The following is a 19,109-nucleotide window of genomic DNA, read 5'->3' as shown; positions in this document are numbered from 1 at the left end:
CATAAGTTAAAGAAGACTGACTCTTCTTCCTATCTGTCATTTGAGCCTTTCCTGTGAGACCAGATTTTGATTCCGATGCTTCACCTCAGGTTTACTGAATTCCTTGGACCTTCATATTGACGATGAAACACAGAAATGGCATCGGAAATAAATACAAAAGGCACAATTCCGACTTAAGTACAAGAAGGCTGACTCTTCTTACTGTCTATGATTTGAGCCTTTCCTGTGAGGTCAGTATTAGATTCCGATGCTTCACCTCAGGTTTACTGTATCCCTTGTACCTTCATATTGACGATGAAACACAGACAATTGCAACGGAATTAAATACAATAGGCACAATGCCGACTTAAATTAAGGAAGACTTACTCTTCTTACAGTCTAAGATTTGAGCCTTTCCTGTGAGGCCAGTATTAGATTCCGATGCTACACCTCAGGTTTACTGTAGCCCTTGGACCTTCATATTGACGATGAAACACAGGCAATTGCAACGGAATTAAATACAAAAGACACAATGCCGACTTAAGTTAAAGAGGACTGACTCTTCTTACTGTCTGTGATTTGAGGATGTCCTGTGAGTCCAGTTTTAGATTCCGATTCTTCACATCGGGTTTACTGTATCCGAAGGGCCTTCATATTGACTTTGAAACACAGAAATTGCATCGGAAATACGTACAAAAGTCACAATGCCGACTTAAGTACAAGAAGACTCTTCTCACTGTCTATGATTTGAGCCTTTCCTGTGAGGCCTGTTTTGGGTTCCGATGCTTCACCTCAGGTTTATTGTATCCCTTTGACCTTCATGTTAACGATGAAACACAGAACTTGCATCCGAATTAAATACAAAAGGCACAATGCCGACTTCAGTTAAAGAAGACTGACTGTTCTTACTGTCTATGATGTTAGCCCTTCCTGTGAGACCAGTTTCACAGTCCGATGCTTCACATCAGGTTTACTGTATCCCTTGGACCTTCATATTGTCGATGAAACACAGAAATGGCATCGGAAATAAATACAAAAGGCACAATGCCGACTTAAGTACAAGAAGACTGAATCCTCTTACTGTCTATTAATTGAGCCATTCCTGTAAGGCCAGTTTTAGATTCCGATGCTTCACTTCATGTTTACTGTATCCCTTGGACCTTCATATTGACGATGAAACACTGAAATTGCACCGGAAATAAATACACTAGGCACAATGCCTACTTACATACAAGAAGACTGACTCTTCTTACTGTCTATGATTTGAGCCTTTCCTGTGAGGCCAGTATTAGATTCCGATGCTTCAACTCAGGTTTACTGTATCCCTTGGACCTTCATAGTGATGATGAAACAGAGACACTTGCTACGGAATTAAATACAAAAGGCACAATGCCGACGTAAGATAAAGAAGACTAACTCTTCTTACTGTCTGTGATTTGAGCCTTTCCGGTGAGACCAGTATTAGATTCCGATGCTTCATTTCAGGTTTACTGTATCCCTTGGGCCTTCATATTGACTTTGAAACACACAAAATGCATCGGAAATAAATACAAAAGGCACAATGCCGACTTAACTACAAGAAGACTAACTCTTCTTAATGTCTACGATTTGACACTTTCCTGTGAGGCCTGTTTTAGGTTCCGATGCTTCACCTCAGGTTTACTGTATCCCTTGGACCTTCATATTGACGATGAAACACAGAAATGCCATCGGAAAAAAAATTCAAAAGGCACAATGCCGACTTAAGTAATAGAAGGCTGACTCTTCTTACTGTCTATGATTTGAGCCATTCCTGTGAGCCCAGTATTAGATTCCGATGCTTCACCTCAGATTTACTGTATCCCTTGGACCATCATCTTGACGATGAAACACTGAAGTTGCATCGGAAGTAAACACAAAAGGCACAATGCCAACTTAAGTTAAAGAAGACTGACTCTTCTTCCTGTCTGTCATTTGAGCCATTCCTGTGAGACCAGTTTTTGATTCCGATGCTTCACCTCAGGTTTACTGTATCCCTTGGACCTTCATATTGACGATGAAACACAGAAATCACATCGGAAAAAAAAACAAAAGGCACAATGCCGACTTAAGTACAAGAAGGCTTACTCTTCTTACTGTCTATGATTTGAGCGTTTCCTGTGAGGCCAGTATTAGATTCCGATGCTTCACCTCAGGTTTACTGTATCCCTTCTCCCTTCATATTGACGATGAAACACAGAAATTGCATCGGAAATAAATACAAAAGGCACAATACCGACTTAAGTACAAGAAGACTGAGACTTCTTACTGTTATTAATTTGACCCTTTTCTGTGAGACCAGTTTTAGATTCTGATGCTTCACCTCAGATTTACTGTATCCCTTGGACCTACATATTGACGATGAAACAAAGATATTGTATCGGAAATAAATACAAAAGTCACAATGCCGACTTAAGTACAAGAAGGCTGACTCTTCTTACTGTCTATGATTTAAGCCTTTCCTGTGAGGCCAGTATTAGATTCCGAAGCTTCACCTCAGGTTTACTGTATCCCTTCTCCCTTCATATTGACGATGAAACACAGAAATTGCATCGGAAATAAACACAAAAGGCAAAATGCCAACTTAAGTTAAAGAAGACTGACTCTTCTTCCTGTCAGTGATTTGAGCCTTTCCTGTGAGACCAATTTTAGATTCCGATGCTTCATTTCAAGTTTAATGTATCCCTTGGACATTCATATTGACGGTGAAACACAGAAAATGCATCTGAATTAAATACAAAAGACACAATGGCGACTTAAGTTAACGAAGACCGACTCTTCTTACTGTCTATGATTTGAGCCTTTCCTGTGAGACCAGTTTTAGATTTCGATGCTTCACCTCAGGTTTACTGTATCCATTGGACCTTCATATTGACGATGAAACACAGAAATGCCATCGGAAATAGTTACAATAGGCACAATGCCGACTTAAGTACAAGAGGGCTGACTCTTCTTACTGTCTATGATTTGAGCCTTTCCTGTGAGGCCAGTTTTGGATTCCGATGCTTCACCTCAGGTTTACTGTATCCCTTGGACCATCATATTGACGATGAAACACTGAAATTGCACCGCAAATAAATACAAGAGGCACAATGCCTACTTACATACAAGAAGACTGACTCTTCTTACTGTCTATGATTTGAGCCTTTCCTGTGAGGCCACTTTTGGATTCCGATGCTTCATCTCAGGTTTACTGTATCCCTTGGACCATCATATTGACGATGAAACACTGAAATTGCACCGGAAATAAATACAAGAGGCACAATGCCTACTTACATACAAGAAGACTGACTCTTCTTACTGTCTATGATTCGAGCCTTTCCTGTGAGACCAGTTTAAGATTTCGATGCTTCGCCTCATGTTTAATGTATCCCTTGGACCTTCATATTGACGATGATACGCAGAAATGGCATCGGAAATAAATAAAAAAGGCACAATTCCGACTTAAGTACAAGAAGGCTGACTCTTTTTACTGTCTGTGATTTGAGCCTTTCCTGTGAGACCAGTTTTAGGTTCCGATGCCTCGCTTCAGGTCTACTGTATCCCTTTTGCCTTCATATTGACGATGAAACACAGAAAATGCATCGGAAATCAATACAATATGCACAATGCCGATTTAAGTTAAAGAAGACTGACTCTTCTTACTGTTTATGATTTGATCCTTTCCTGTGAGGCCAGTTTTAGATTCCGATACTTCACCTCAGGTTTACTGTATCCCTTGGACCTTCATATTGACGATGAAAAACAGAAATTCCATCGGAATTAAATACAAAAGGCACAATGCCGACTTAAGTTAATGAAGACTGACTCTTCTTACTGTCTGTGATTTGAGGATGTCCTGTGAGTCCAGTTTTAAATTCCGATTCTTCACTTCAGGTTTACTGAATCCCTTGGGCATTCATACTGCCGATGAAACACAGAAATTGCATCGGAAATAGATACAGAAGGCACAATGCCGACTTAAGTACAAGGAGACTAATTCTTCTTATTGTCTATGATTTGAGCCTCTCCTGTGAGAACAGTTTTAGATAATGATGCTTCACCTCTGGTTTACTGTATCCCTTGGACCTTCATATTGACGATGTAACACAGAAATTGCATCGGAAATTAACACAAAAGGCACAGTGCCAACATATGTTAAAGAAGACTGACTCTTCTTCCTATCTGTCATTTGAGCCTTTCCTGTGAGACCAGTTTTTGATTCCGATGCTTCACCTCAGGTTTACTGTATTCCTTGGACCTTCATATTGACGATGAAACACAGAAATGGCATCGGAAATAAATACAAAAGGCACAATGCCGACTTAAGTACAAGAAGGCTGACTCTTCTTACTGTCTATGATTTGAGCCTTTCCTGTGAGGCCAGTATTAGATTCCGATGCTTCACCTCAGGTTTACTGTATCCCTTGTACCTTCATATTGACCATGAAACACAGACAATTGCAACGTAATTAAATATAATAGGCACAATGCCGACTTAAATTAAAGAAGACTTACTCTTCTTACTGTCTAAGATTTGAGCCTTTCCTGTGAGGCCAGTATTAGATTCAGATGCTACACCTCAGGTTTACTGTAGCCCTTGGACCTTCATATTGACGATGAAACACAGGCAATTGCAACGGAATTAAATACAAAAGACACAATGCCGACTTAAGTTAAAGAAGACTGACTCTTCTTACTGTCTGTGATTTGAGGATGTCCTGTGAGTCCAGTTTTAGATTCCGATTCTTCACATCAGGTTTACTGTATCCGAAGACCCTTCATATTGACTTTGAAACACAGAAATTGCATCGGAAATACATACAAAAGTCACAAAGCCGACTTAAGTACAAGAAGACTCTTCTTACTGTCTATGATTTGAGCCTTTCCTGTGAGGCCTGTTTTGGGTTCCGATGCTTCATCTCAGGTTTATTGTATCCCTTTGACCTTCATGTTAACGATGAAACACAGAACTTGCATCCGAATTAAATACAAAAGGCACAATGCCGACTTCAGTTAATGAAGACTGACTGTTCTTATTGTCTATGATGTTAGCCCTTCCTGTGAGACCAGTTTCACATTCCGATGCTTCACATCAGGTTTACTGTATCCCTTGGACCTTCATATTGTCGATGAAACACAGAAATGGCATCGGAAATAAATACAAAAGGCACAATGCTGACTTAAGTACAAGAAGACTGAATCTTCTTACTGTCTATTAATTGAGCCATTCCTGTAAGGCCAGTTTTAGATTCCGATGCTTCGCTTCATGTTTACTGTATCCCTTGGACCTTCATATTGACGATGAAACACTGAAATTGCACCGGAAATAAATACAAGAGGCACAATGCCTACCTACATACAAGAAGACTGACTCTTCTTACTGTCTATGATTTGAGCCTTTCCTGTGAGGCAAGTTTTAGACTCCGATGCTTCACATCAGGTTTAGGGTATCCCTTAGACCTTCATATTGACGATGAAACACACAAATTGGATCGGAAATAAATACAAAAGGCAGAATGCAGACTTAAGTACAAGAAGACTGACTCTTCATACTGTCTATGATTTGAGCCTTTCCTGTGAGGCCAGTATTAGATTCCGATGCTTCAACTCAGGTTTACTGTATCCTTTGGACCTTCATAGTGATGATGAAACACAGACACTTACTACGGAATTAAATACAAAAGGCACAATGCCGACGTAAGATAAAGAAGACTAACTCTTCTTACTGTCTGTGATTTGAGCCTTTCCGGTGAGACCAGTTTTAGATTCCGATGCTTCATTTCAGGTTTACTGTATCCCTTGGGCCTTCATATTGACTTTGAAACACACAAAATGCATCGGAAATAAATACAAAAGGCACAATGGTGACTTAACTACAAGAAGACTAACTCTTCTTAATGTCTATGATTTGACACTTTCCTATGAGGCCTGTTTTAGGTTCCGATGCTTCACCTCAGGTTTACTGTATCCCTTGGACCTTCATATTGACGATGAAACACAGAAATGCCATCGGAAATAAATTCAAAAGGCACAATGCCGACTTAAGTAATAGAAGGCTGACTCTTCTTACTGTCTATGATTTGAGCAATTCCTGTGAGCCCAGTATTAGATTCCGATGATTCAACTCAGATTTACTGTATCCCTTGGACCATCATCTTGACGATGAAACACTGAAATTGCATCGGAAGTAAACACAAAAGGCACAATGCCAACTTAAGTTAAAGAAGACTGACTCTTCTTCCTGTCTGTCATTTGAGCCATTCCTGTGAGACCAGTTTCAGATTCTGATGCTTCACCTCAGGTTTACTGTATCCCTTGGACCTACATATTGACGATGAAACAAAGATATTGTATCGGAAATAAATACGAAAGTCACAATGCCGACTTAAGTACAAGAAGACTCTTCTTACTGTCTATGATTTGAGCCTTTCTTGTGAGGCCTGTTTTAGGTTCCGATGCTTCACCTCAGGTTTATTGTATCCCTTTGACCTTCATATTGACGATGAAACACAGAACTTGCATCCGAATTATATACAAAAGGCACAATGCCGACTTCAGTTAAAGAAGACTGACTGTTCTTACTGTCTATGATGTGAGCCTTTCCTGTGAGACCAGTTTCAGATTCCGATGCTTCACATCAGGTTTACTGTATCCCTTGGACCTTCATATTGACGATGAAACACAGAAATGGCATCGGAAATAAATACAAAAGGCACAATGCCGACTTAAGTAAAAGAAGACTAACTCTTCTTACTGTCTGTGATTTGAGCCTTTCCGGTGAGACCAGTTTTAGATTCTGATGCTTCATTTCAGGTTTACTGTATCCCTTGGGCCTTCATATTTACTTTGAAACACACAAAATGCATCGGAAATAAATACAAAAGGCATACTGCCGACTTGAGTACAAGAAGACTAACTCTTCTTAATGTCTATGATTTGACTCTTTCCTGTGAGGCCTGTTTTAGGTTCCGATGCTTCACATCAGGTTTACTGTATCCCTTGGATCTTCGTATTGACGATGAAACACAGAAATTGCATCGGAAATAAACACAAAAGGCAAAATGCCAACTTAAGTTAAAGGAGACTGACTCTTCTTCCTGTCAGTGATTTGAGCCTTTCCTGTGAGACCAGTTTTAGATTCCGATGCTTCATTTCAAGTTTAATGTATCCCTTAGACCTTCATATTGGCGGTGAAACACAGAAAATGCATCTGAATTAAATACAAAAGGCACAAAGCCGACTTAAGTTAACGAAGACCGACTCTTCTTACTGTCTATGATTTGAGCCTTTCCTGTGAGACCAGTTTTAGATTTCGATGCTTCACCTCAGGTTTACTGTATCCATTGGACCTTCATATTGACGATGAAACACAGAAATGCCATCGGAAATAATTACAATAGGCACAATGCCGACTTAAGTACAAAAGGGCTGACTCTTCTTACTGTCTATGATTTGAGCCATTCCTGTGAGGCCAGTTTTGGATTCCGATGCTTCACCTCAGGTTTAGTGTATCCCTTGGACCTTCATATTGACGATGAAACACAGACAATTGCTACGGAATTAAATACAAAAGGCACAATGCCGACTTAAGTTAAAGAAGACTAACTCTTCTTACTGTCTGTGATTTGAGCCTTTAATGTGAGACCAGTTTTAGATTCCGATGCTTCACTTCAGGTTCACTGTATCCCTTGGGCCTTCATATTGACTTTGAAACACAGAAATTGCATCGGAAATAAATACAAAAGGCACAATGCCGACTTAAGTACAAGAAGACTAACTCTTCATACTGTCTCTGATTTGAGCCTTTCCTGTGAGGCCAGTTTTAGATTCCGATGCTTCAACTCATGTTTACTGTATCCCTTGGACCTTCATATTGACGATGATACGCAGAAATGGCATCGGAAATAAATAAAAAAGGCACAATTCCGACTTAAGTACAAGAAGGCTGACTCTTCTTACTGTCTATGATTTGAGCCTTTCCTGTGAGGCCAGTTTAAGTTCCGATGCTTCACCTCAGGTTTACTGTATCCCTTGGACCTCCATATTGAAGATGAAACACAGACAATTGCAACGGAATTAAATACAAACTGCACAATGCCGACTTAAGTTAAAGAAGACTGACTCTTCTTACTGGCTGTGATTTGAGCCTTTCCTGTATGACCAGTTTTAGATTCCGATACTTCACCTCAAGGTTTACAGTATCCATTGAGCCTTCATATTGCCGATGAAACACAGAAATTGCGTTGGAAATAAATACAATAGGCAAAATGCCGACTTAAGTACTAGATGACTGACTCTTCTTACATTTTATGATTTGAACCTTTCCTGTGAGGCCAGTATTAGATTACGCTGCTTCACCTCAGGGTTACTGTATCCCTTGGACCTTCATATTGACGATGAAACACAGTAATTGCATCGGAATTAAATACAAAAGGCACAATGCCAACTTAAGTTAAAGAAGACTGGCTCTTCTTTCTGTCTGTGATTTGGGCTTTTCCTGTGAGACCAGTTTTAGATTCCGATGCTTCACTTCAAGATTACTGTATCCCTTGCGCCTTCATACTGACGATGAAACACAGAAATTACATTTGAAATAAATACAAATGGCACAATGCCGACTTAAGTACAAGAAGACCGACTTTTCTTACTGTCTATGTTTTGAGGCTATCCTGTGAGAGCAGTTATAGATTCCGATGCTTCACATCAAGTTTACTGTATCCCTTTGATCTTCATATTGACAATGAAACACTAAAATTGCACCGGAAATAATTACAAGAGGCACAATGCCCACTTACATACAAAAAGACTGACTCTTCTTACTGTCTATGATTTGAGCCTTTACTGTGAGGCCAGTTTTAGATTCCGATGCTTCACGTCAGCTTTAGTGTATCCCTTGGAGCTTCATATTCACGATCAAAAACAGACAATTACTACGGAATTAAATACAAAAGGCACAATGCCGAATTAAGTTAAAGAAGACTAACTCTTCTAACTGTCTGTGATTTGAGCCTTTCCTGTGACACCAGTTTTAGATTCCGATTTTTCACTTCAGGTTTACTATATCCCTTGGGCCTTCATATTGACTTTGAAACACAGAAATTGCATCGGAAATAAATACAAAAGGCACAATGCCGACTTAAGAACAAGAAGGCTACCTCTTCTTACTGTCTACGATTTGAGCCTTTCCTGTGTGGCCAGTTTTAGATTCCGATGCTTCACGTCAGGTTTACTGTATCCCTTGGACCTTCATATTGACGATGAAACACAGGAATTGCATCGGAAAAAATACAAAAGGCACAATGCCTACTTAAATTCAAGAAGACTGACTCTTCTTACTGTCTATGATTCGAGCCTTTCCTGTGAGGCCAGTATTAGATTCCGATGCTTCACCTCAGGTTTACTGCATCCCATGGACCTCCATATTGACGATGAAACACAGACAATTGCAACGGAATTAAATACAAACGGCATAATGCCGACTTAAGTTAAAGAAGACTGACTCTACTTACTGTCTGTGATTTGAGCCTTTCCTGTGAGACCACATTTGGATTCCGATGCTTCACCTCAAGGTTTACTGTATCCCTTGGGCCTTGATATAGCCGATGAAACACAAAAATTGCATCGGAATTAAATACAAAAGGCACAATGCCGACTTAAGTCAAAGAAGACTGACTCTTCTTTCTGTCTGTGATTTGAGCTTTTCCTGTGAGGCCAGTTTTAGATTCCGATGCTTCACTTCAAGTTTACTGTATCCCTTGCGCCTTCATACTGAAGATGAAACACAGAAATTTTATTGGAAATAAATACAAATGGCACAATGCCGACTTAAGTACAAGAAGACCGACTTTTCTTACTGTCTATATTTTGAGCCTTTCCTGTAAGAACAGTTTTAGATTCTCATGCTTCACTTCAGGTTTACTGTATCCCTTGGTCCTTCAAATTCACGCTGAAACACAGAAATTGCATCGGTATTAAATACAAAAGTCAGAATGCCGACTTAAGTACAAGAAGACTGACTCTTCTAACTGCCTATGTTTTAAGCCTTTGCTGGGAGACCAGTTTTAGAGTCAAGTGTTTCACCTCAGGTTAACTGTATCTATTGGACCTTCATATTGACGATGAAACACAGACACGGCATAGGAAATAAATACAAAAGGCACAATGCCGACTTAAGTACAAGAAGACTGATTCTTCTTACTGTCTGTGATTTGAGCCTTTAATGTGAGACCAGTTTTAGATTCCGATGCTTCACTTCAGTTTCACTGTATCTCTTGGGCCTTCATATTGACTTTGAAACACAGAAATTGCATCGCAAATAAATACAAAAGGCACAATGCAGACTTAAGTAGAAGAAGACTAACTCTTCTTACTGTCTATGATTTGAGCCTTTTTTGTGAGGCCAGTTTTAAATTCCGATGTTTCACCTCAGGTTTACTGTATCCCTTGGACCTTCATATTGACGATGAAACGCAGAAATGGCATCGGAAATAAATAAAAAAGGCACAATTCCGACTTAAGTACAAGAAGGCTGTCTCTTCTCACTGTCTATGATTTGAGCCTTTCCCGTGAGGCCAGTTTTAGTTTCCGATTCTTCACCTCAGGTTTACTGTATCCCTTGGACCTTCATATTGACGTTGAAACACAGAAATTGCATCGGAAATAAATACAAAAGGCACAATGCCTACTTAAATACAAGAAGACTGACTCTTCTTACTGTCTATGATTCGAGCCTTTGCTGTGAGGCCAGTATTAGAATCCAATGCTTCACCTCAGGTTTACTGTATCACTTGGACCTCCATATTGACGATGAAACACAGACAATTGCAACGGAATTAAATACAAACGGCACAATGCCGACTTAACTTAAAGAAGACTGACTCATTTTACTGTCTGTGATATGAGCCTTTCCTGTGAGACCAGTTTTAGATTTCGATGCTTCACCTCAAGGTTTACAGTATCCATTGCGCCTTCATATTGCCGATGAAACACAGACATTGCGTCGGAAATAAATACAATAGGCACAATGCCGACTTAAGTACAAGATGACTGACTCTTCTTACAGTTTATGATTTGAGCCTTTCCTGTGAGGCCAGTTTTAGATTCCGCTGCTTCACCTCAGGGTTACTGTATATCTTGGACCTTCATATTGACGATGAAACACAGTAATTGCATCGGAATTAAATACAAAAGGCACAATGCCGACTTAAGTTAAAGAAGACTGACTCTTCTTTCTGTTTGTGATTTGAGCTTTTCCTGTGAGACCAGTTTTAGATTCCGATGCTTCACTTCAAGTTTACTGTATCCCTTGCGCTTTCGTACTGACGATGAAACACAGAAATTCCATTGGAAATAAATACAAATGGCACAATGCCGACTTATGTACAAGAAGACCGACTTTTCTTACTGACTATGTTTTGAGCCTATCCTGTGAGAACAGTTTTAGATTCTCATGCTTCGCTTCAGGTTTACTGTATCCCTTGGTCCTTCAAATTCACGCTGAAACACCAAAAGTGCATCGGAATTAAATACAAAAGTCACAATGCCGACTTAAGTATAAGAAGACTGACTCTTCTTACTGTCTATATTTTGAGCCTTTCCTGTGAGACCAGTTTTAGAGTCCGGTGTTTCACATCAGGTTAACTTATCCCTTGGACCTTCATATTGTCGATGAAACACTGAAATTGCACCGGAAATAAATACACAAGGCGTAATGCCTACTTTCATACAAGAAGACTGACTCTTCTTACTGTCTATGATTTGAGCCTCTCCTGTGAGGCCAGTTTTAGATTCCGATGCTTCACCTCAAGTTTACTGTATCCCTTGGACCATCATATTAACGATGAAACTCTGATATTTCACCGGAAATAAATACAAGAGGCACAATGCCTACTTACATACAAGAAGACTGACTCTTCTTACTGTCTATGATTTGAGCCTTTACTGTTAGGCAAGTTTTAGTTTCCGATGCTTCACCTCAGGTTTACTATATCCCTTGGACCATCATATTAACGATGAAACACTGATATTGCACCGGAAATAAATACAAGAGGCACAATGCCTACTTACATACAAGAAGACTGACTCTTCTTACTGTCTATGATTTGAGCCTTTACTGTCAGCCAGTTTTACATTCCGATGCTTCACATTAGGTTTAGTGTATCCCTTGGACCTTCATATTGACCATGAAACACAGACAACTGCTACGGAATTAAATACAAAACGCACAATGCCGACTTAAGTTAAAGAAGACTAACTCGTCTTACTGTCTGTGATTTGAGCCTCTCCTGTGAGACCAGTTTTCGATTCCGATGCTTCACTTCATGTTTACTGTATCCCTTGGGCCTTCAGATTGACTTTGAAACACTGAAATTGCATCGGAAATAAATACAAAAGGCACAATGCCGACTTAAGTACAAGAAGACTAACTCTTCTTACTGTCTATGATTTGAGCCTTTCCTGTGAGGCCAGTTTTAGTTTCCGATGCTTCACCTCAGGTTTACTGTATCCCTTGGACCTCCATATTGAAGATGAAACACAGACAATTGCAACGGAATTAAATACAAACTGCACAATGCCGACTTAAGTTAAAGAAGACTGACTCTTCTTACTGGCTGTGATTTGAGCCTTTCCTGTAAGACCAGTTTTAGATTCCGATACTTCACCTCAAGGTTTACAGTATCCATTGAGCCTTCATATTGCCGATGAAACACAGAAATTGCGTTGGAAATAAATACAATAGGCAAAATGCCGACTTAAGTACTAGATGACTGACTCTTCCTACATTTTATGATTTGAACCTTTCCTGTGAGGCCAGTATTAGATTACGCTGCTTCACCTCAGGGTTACTGTATCCCTTGGACCTTCATATTGTTGATGAAACACAGTAATTGCATCGGAATTAAATACAAAAGGCACAATGCCAACTTAAGTTAAAGAAGACTGGCTCTTCTTTCTGTCTGTGATTTGGGCTTTTCCTGTGAGACCAGTTTTAGATTCCGATGCTTCACTTCAAGATTACTGTATCCCTTGCGCCTTCATACTGACGATGAAACACAGAAATTACATTTGAAATAAATACGAATGGCACAATGCCGACTTAAGTACAAGAAGACCGACTTTTCTTACTGTCTATGTTTTGAGGCTATCCTGTGAGAGCAGTTTTAGATTCTCATGCTTCACTTCAGGTTTACTGTATCCCTTGGTCCTTCAAATTCACGCTGGAACACAGAAATTCCATCGGAATTAAATACAAAGGTCACAATGCCGACTTAAGTATAAGAAGACTGACTCTTCTTACTGTCTATATTTTGAGCCTTTCCTGTGAGACCAGTTTTAGAGTCCGGTGTTTCACATCAGGTTAACTGTATCCCTTGGACCTTCAAATTGTCGATGAAACACTGAAATTGCACCGGAAATAAATACACAAGGCGTAATGCCTACTTTCATACAAGAAGACTGACTCTTCTTACTGTCTATGATTTGAGCCTCTCCTGTGAGGCCAGTTTTAGATTCCGATGCTTCACCTCAAGTTTACTGTATCCCTTGGACCATGATATTAATAATGAAACTCTGATATTGCACCGGAAATAAATACAAGAGGCACAATGCCCACTTACATACAAGAAGACTGACTCTTCTTACTGTCTATGATTTGAGCCTTTACTGTCAGCCAGTTTTACATTCCGATGCTTCACATCAGGTTTAGTGTATCCCTTGGACCTTCATATTGACCATGAAACACAGACAACTGCTACGGAATTAAATACAAAACGCACAATGCCGACTTAAGTTAAAGAAGACTAACTCGTCTTACTGTCTGTGATTTGAGCCTCTTCTGTGAGACCAGTTTTCGATTCCGATGCTTCACTTCATGTTTACTGTATCCCTTGGGCCTTCAGATTGACTTTGAAACACTGAAATTGCATCGGAAATAAATACAAAAGGCACAATGCCGACTTAAGTACAAGAAGACTAACTCTTCTTACTGTCTATGATTTGAGCCTTTCCTGTGAGGCCAGTTTTAGTTTCCGATGCTTCACCTCAGGTTTACTGTATCCCTTGGACCTCCATATTGAAGATGAAACACAGACAATTGCAACGGAATTAAATACAAACTGCACAATGCCGACTTAAGTTAAAGAAGACTGACTCTTCTTACTGGCTGTGATTTGAGCCTTTCCTGTAAGACCAGTTTTAGATTCCGATACTTCACCTCAAGGTTTACAGTATCCATTGAGCCTTCATATTGCCGATGAAACACAGAAATTGGGTTGGAAATAAATACAATAGGCAAAATGCCGACTTAAGTACTAGATGACTGACTCTTCTTACATTTTATGATTTGAACCTTTCCTGTGAGGCCAGTATTAGATTACGCTGCTTCACCTCAGGGTTACTGTATCCCTTGGACCTTCATATTGACAATGAAACACAGTAATTGCATCCGAATTAAATACAAAAGGCACAATGCCAACTTAAGTTAAAGAAGACTGGCTCTTCTTTCTGTCTGTGATTTGGGCTTTTCCTGTGAGACCAGTTTTAGATTCCGATGCTTCACTTCAAGATTACTGTATCCCTTGCGCCTGCATACTGACGATGAAACACAGAAATTACATTTGAAATAAATACAAATGGCACAATGCCGACTTAAGTACAAGAAGACCCACTTTTCTTACTGTCTATGTTTTGAGGCTATCCTGTGAGAGCAGTTTTAGATTCTCATGCTTCACTTCAGGTTTACTGTATCCCTTGGTCCTTCAAATTCACGCTGGAACACAGTAATTGCATCGGAATTAAATACAAAGGTCACAATGCCGACTTAAGTATAAGAAGACTGACACTTCTTATAGTCTATATTTTGAGCCTTTCCTGTGAGACCAGTTTTAGAGTCCGGTGATTCACCTCATGTTAACTGTATCCCTTGGACCTTCATATTGACGATGAAACACTGAAATTGCACCGGAAATAAATACACAAGGCACAATGATTACTTACATACAAGAAGACTGACTCTTCTTACTGTCTATGATTTCAGCATTTCCTGTGAGGCCAGTTATAGATTCCGATGTTTCACCTCACGTTTACTGTATCCCTTTGATCTTCATATTGACAATGAAACACTAAAATTGCACCGGAAATAATTACAAGAGGCACAATGCCTACTTACATACAAAAAGACTGACTCTTCTTACTGTCTATGATTTGAGCCTTTACTGTGAGGCAAGTTTTAGATTCCGATGCTTCACGTCAGGTTTAGTGTATCCTTTGGAGCTTCATATTCACGATCAAAAACAGACAATTACTACGGAATTAAATACAAAAGGCACAATGCCGAATTAAGTTAAAGAAGACTAACTCTTCTAACTGTCTGTAATTTGAGCCTTTCCTGTGACACCAGTTTTAGATTCCGATTTTTCACTTCAGGTTTACTATATCCCTTGGGCCTTCATATTGACTTTGAAACACAGAAATTGCATCGGAAATAAATACAAAAGGCACAATGCCGACTTAAGAACAAGAAGGCTACCTCTTCTTACAGTCTACGATTTGAGCCTTTCCTGTGTGGCCAGTTTTAGATTCCGATGCTTGACGTCAGGTTTACTGTATCCCTTGGACCTTCATATTGACGATGAAACACAGGAATTGCATCGGTAAAAATACAAAAGGCACAATGCCTACTTAAATTCAAGAAGACTGACTCTTCTTACTGTCTATGATTCGAGCCTTTCCTGTGAGGCCAGTATTAGATTCCGATGCTTCACCTCAGGTTTACTGTATCCCATGGACCTCCATATTGACGATGAAACACAGACAATTGCAACGGAATTAAATACAAACGGCATAATGCCGACTTAAGTTAAAGAAGACTGACTCTACTTACTGTCTGTGATTTGAGCCTTTCCTGTGAGACCACATTTGGATTCCGATGCTTCACCTCAAGGTTTACTGTATCCCTTGGGCCTTGATATAGCCGATGAAACACAAAAATTGCATCGGAATTAAATACAAAAGGCACAATGCCGACTTAAGTCAAAGAAGACTGACTCTTCTTTCTGTCTGTGATTTGAGCTTTTCCTGTGAGGCCAGTTTTAGATTCCGATGCTTCACTTCAAGTTTACTGTATCCCTTGCGCCTTCATACTGAAGATGAAACACAGAAATTTTATTGGAAATAAATACAAATGGCACAATGCCGACTTAAGTACAAGAAGACCGACTTTTCTTACTGTCTATGTTTTGAGCCTTTCCTTTAAGAACAGTTTTAGATTCTCATGCTTCACTTCAGGTTTACTGTATCCCTTGGTCCTTCAAATTCACGCTGAAACACAGAAATTGCATCGGTATTAAATACAAAAGTCAGAATGCCGACTTAAGTACAAGAAGACTGACTCTTCTAACTGCCTATGTTTTGAGCCTTTGCTGGGAGACCAGTTTTAGAGTCCGGTGTTTCACCTCAGGTTAACTGTATCTATTGGACCTTCATATTGACGATGAAACACAGACACGGCATAGGAAATAAATACAAAAGGCACAATGCCGACTTAAGTACAAGAAGACTGATTCTTCTTACTGTCTATGATTTGAGCCTTTCCTGTGGGGCCAGTTTTAGATTCCGTTGCTTCACCTCAGGTTTACTGTATCCCTTGGACCTTCATATTGACGATGAAACACAGACAATTGCTACGGAATTAAATACAAAAGGCACAATGCCGACTTAAGTTAAAGAAGACTAACTCTTCTTACTGTCTGTGATTTGAGCCTTTAATGTGAGAACAGTTTTAGATTCCGATGCTTCACTTCAATTTCACTGTATCCCTTGGGCCTTCATATTGACTTTGAAACACAGAAATTGCATCGGAAATAAATACAAAAGGCACAATGCAGACTGAAGTCCAAGACGACTAACTCTTCTTACTGTCTATGATTTGAGCCTTTTTTGTGAGGCCAGTTTTAAATTCCGATGCTTCACCTCAGGTTTACTGTATCCCTTGGACCTTCATATTGACGATGAAACGCAGAAATGGCATCGGAAATAATTAAAAAAGGCACAATTCCGACTTAAGTACAAGAAGGCTGTCTCTTCTCACTGTCTATGATTTGAGCCTTTCCCGTGAGGCCAGTTTTAGTTTCCGATTCTTCACCTCAGGTTTACTGTATCCCTTGGACCTTCATATTGACGTTGAAACACAGAAATTGCATCGGAAATAAATACAAAAGGCACAATGCCTACTTAAATACAAGAAGACTGACTCTTCTTACTGTCTATGATTCGAGCCTTTCCTGTGAGGCCAGTATTAGAATCCAATGCTTCACCTCAGGTTTACTGTATCACTTGGACCTCCATATTGACGATGAAACACAGACAATTGCAACGGAATTAAATACAAACTGCACAATGCCGACTTAAGTTAAAGAAGACTGACTCATTTTACTGTCTGTGATATGAGCCTTTCCTGTGAGACCAGTTTTAGATTTCGATGCTTCACCTCAGGTTTACTGTATCACTTGGACCTTCATATTGCCGATGAAACACAGACATTGCGTCGGAAATAAATACAATAGGCACAATGCCGTTTTAAGTACAAGATGACTGACTCTTCTTACAGTTTATGATTTGAGCCTTTCCTGTGAGGCCAGTTTTAGATTCCGCTGCTTCACCTCAGGGTTACTGTATACCTTGGACCTTCATATTGACGATGAAACACAGTAATTGCATCGGAATTAAATACAAAAGGCACAATGCCGACTTAAGTTAAAGAAGACTGACTCTTCTTACTGTCTATATTTTGAGCCTTTCCTGTGAGACCAGTTTTAGAGTACGGTGTTTCACATCAGGTTAACTGTATCCCTTGGACCTTCAAATTGTCGATGAAACACTGAAATTGCACTGGAAATAAATACACAAGGCGTAATGCCTACTTTCATACAAGAAGACTGACTCTTCTTACTGTCTATGATTTGAGCCTCTCTTGTGAGGCCAGTTTTAGATTCCGATGCTTCACCTCAAGTTTACTTTATCCCTTGGACCATCATATTAACGATGAAACTCTGATATTGCACCGGAAATAAATACAAGAGGCACAATGCCTACTTACATACAAGAAGACTGACTCTTCTTACTGTCTATGATTTGAGCCTTTACTGTCAGCCAGTTTTACATTCCGATGCTTCACATCAGGTTTAGTGTATCCCTTGGACCTTCATATTGACGATGAAACACAGACAACTGCTACGGAATTAAATACAAAACGCACAATGCCGACTTAAGTTAAAGAAGACTAACTCGTCTTACTGTCTGTGATTTGAGCCTCTCCTGTGAGACCAGTTTTCGATTCCGATGCTTCACTTCATGTTTACTGTATCCCTTGGGCCTTCAGATTGACTTTGAAACACTGAAATTGCATCGGAAATAAATACAAAAGGCACAATGCCGACTTAAGTACAAGAAGACTAACTCTTCTTAATGTCTATGATTTGAGCCTTTTCTGTGAGGCCAGTTTTAGGTTCCGACGCTTCATTTCAGGTTTAATGTATCCCTTGGACCTTCATTTTGCCGATGAAACACAGAAAATGCATCCGAATTAAATACAAAAGCCACAATGCCGACTTAAGTTAACAAAGACTGACTCTTCTTACTGTCTATGATTCGAGCCTTTGCCGTGAGACCAGTTTCAGATTTCGATGCTTCACCTCAGGTTTACTGTATCCACTGGACCTTCATATTGACGATGAAACACAGAAATGGCATCGGAAATAAATACAAGAGGCACAATGCCTACTTAAGTACAAGAAGGCTACCTCTTCTTACTGTCTATGATTTGAGCCTTTCCTGTGAGGCAAGTTTTAGTTTCCGATGCTTCACCTCTGGTTTACTGTATCCCTTGGTCCATCATATTAACGATGAAATACTGATATTGCACCGGAAATAAATACAAGAGGCACAATGCCTACTTACATACAAGAAGACTGACTCTTCTTACTGTCTATGATTTGAGCCTTTACTGTGAGGCCAGTTTTACATTCCGATCCTTCACATCAGGTTTATTGTATCCCTTGCATTTTCATATTGACGGTGAAACACAGACAATTGCTACGGAATTAAATACAAAAGGCACAATGCCGACTTAAGTT

Source organism: Schistocerca americana, chromosome 8, assembly GCF_021461395.2.
Source record: "Schistocerca americana isolate TAMUIC-IGC-003095 chromosome 8, iqSchAmer2.1, whole genome shotgun sequence".
Lineage (NCBI taxonomy): Eukaryota > Metazoa > Arthropoda > Insecta > Orthoptera > Acrididae > Schistocerca > Schistocerca americana.
The sequence above is the reverse complement of the archived record's forward strand: the minus strand, read 5'-3'. Positions refer to the sequence as shown.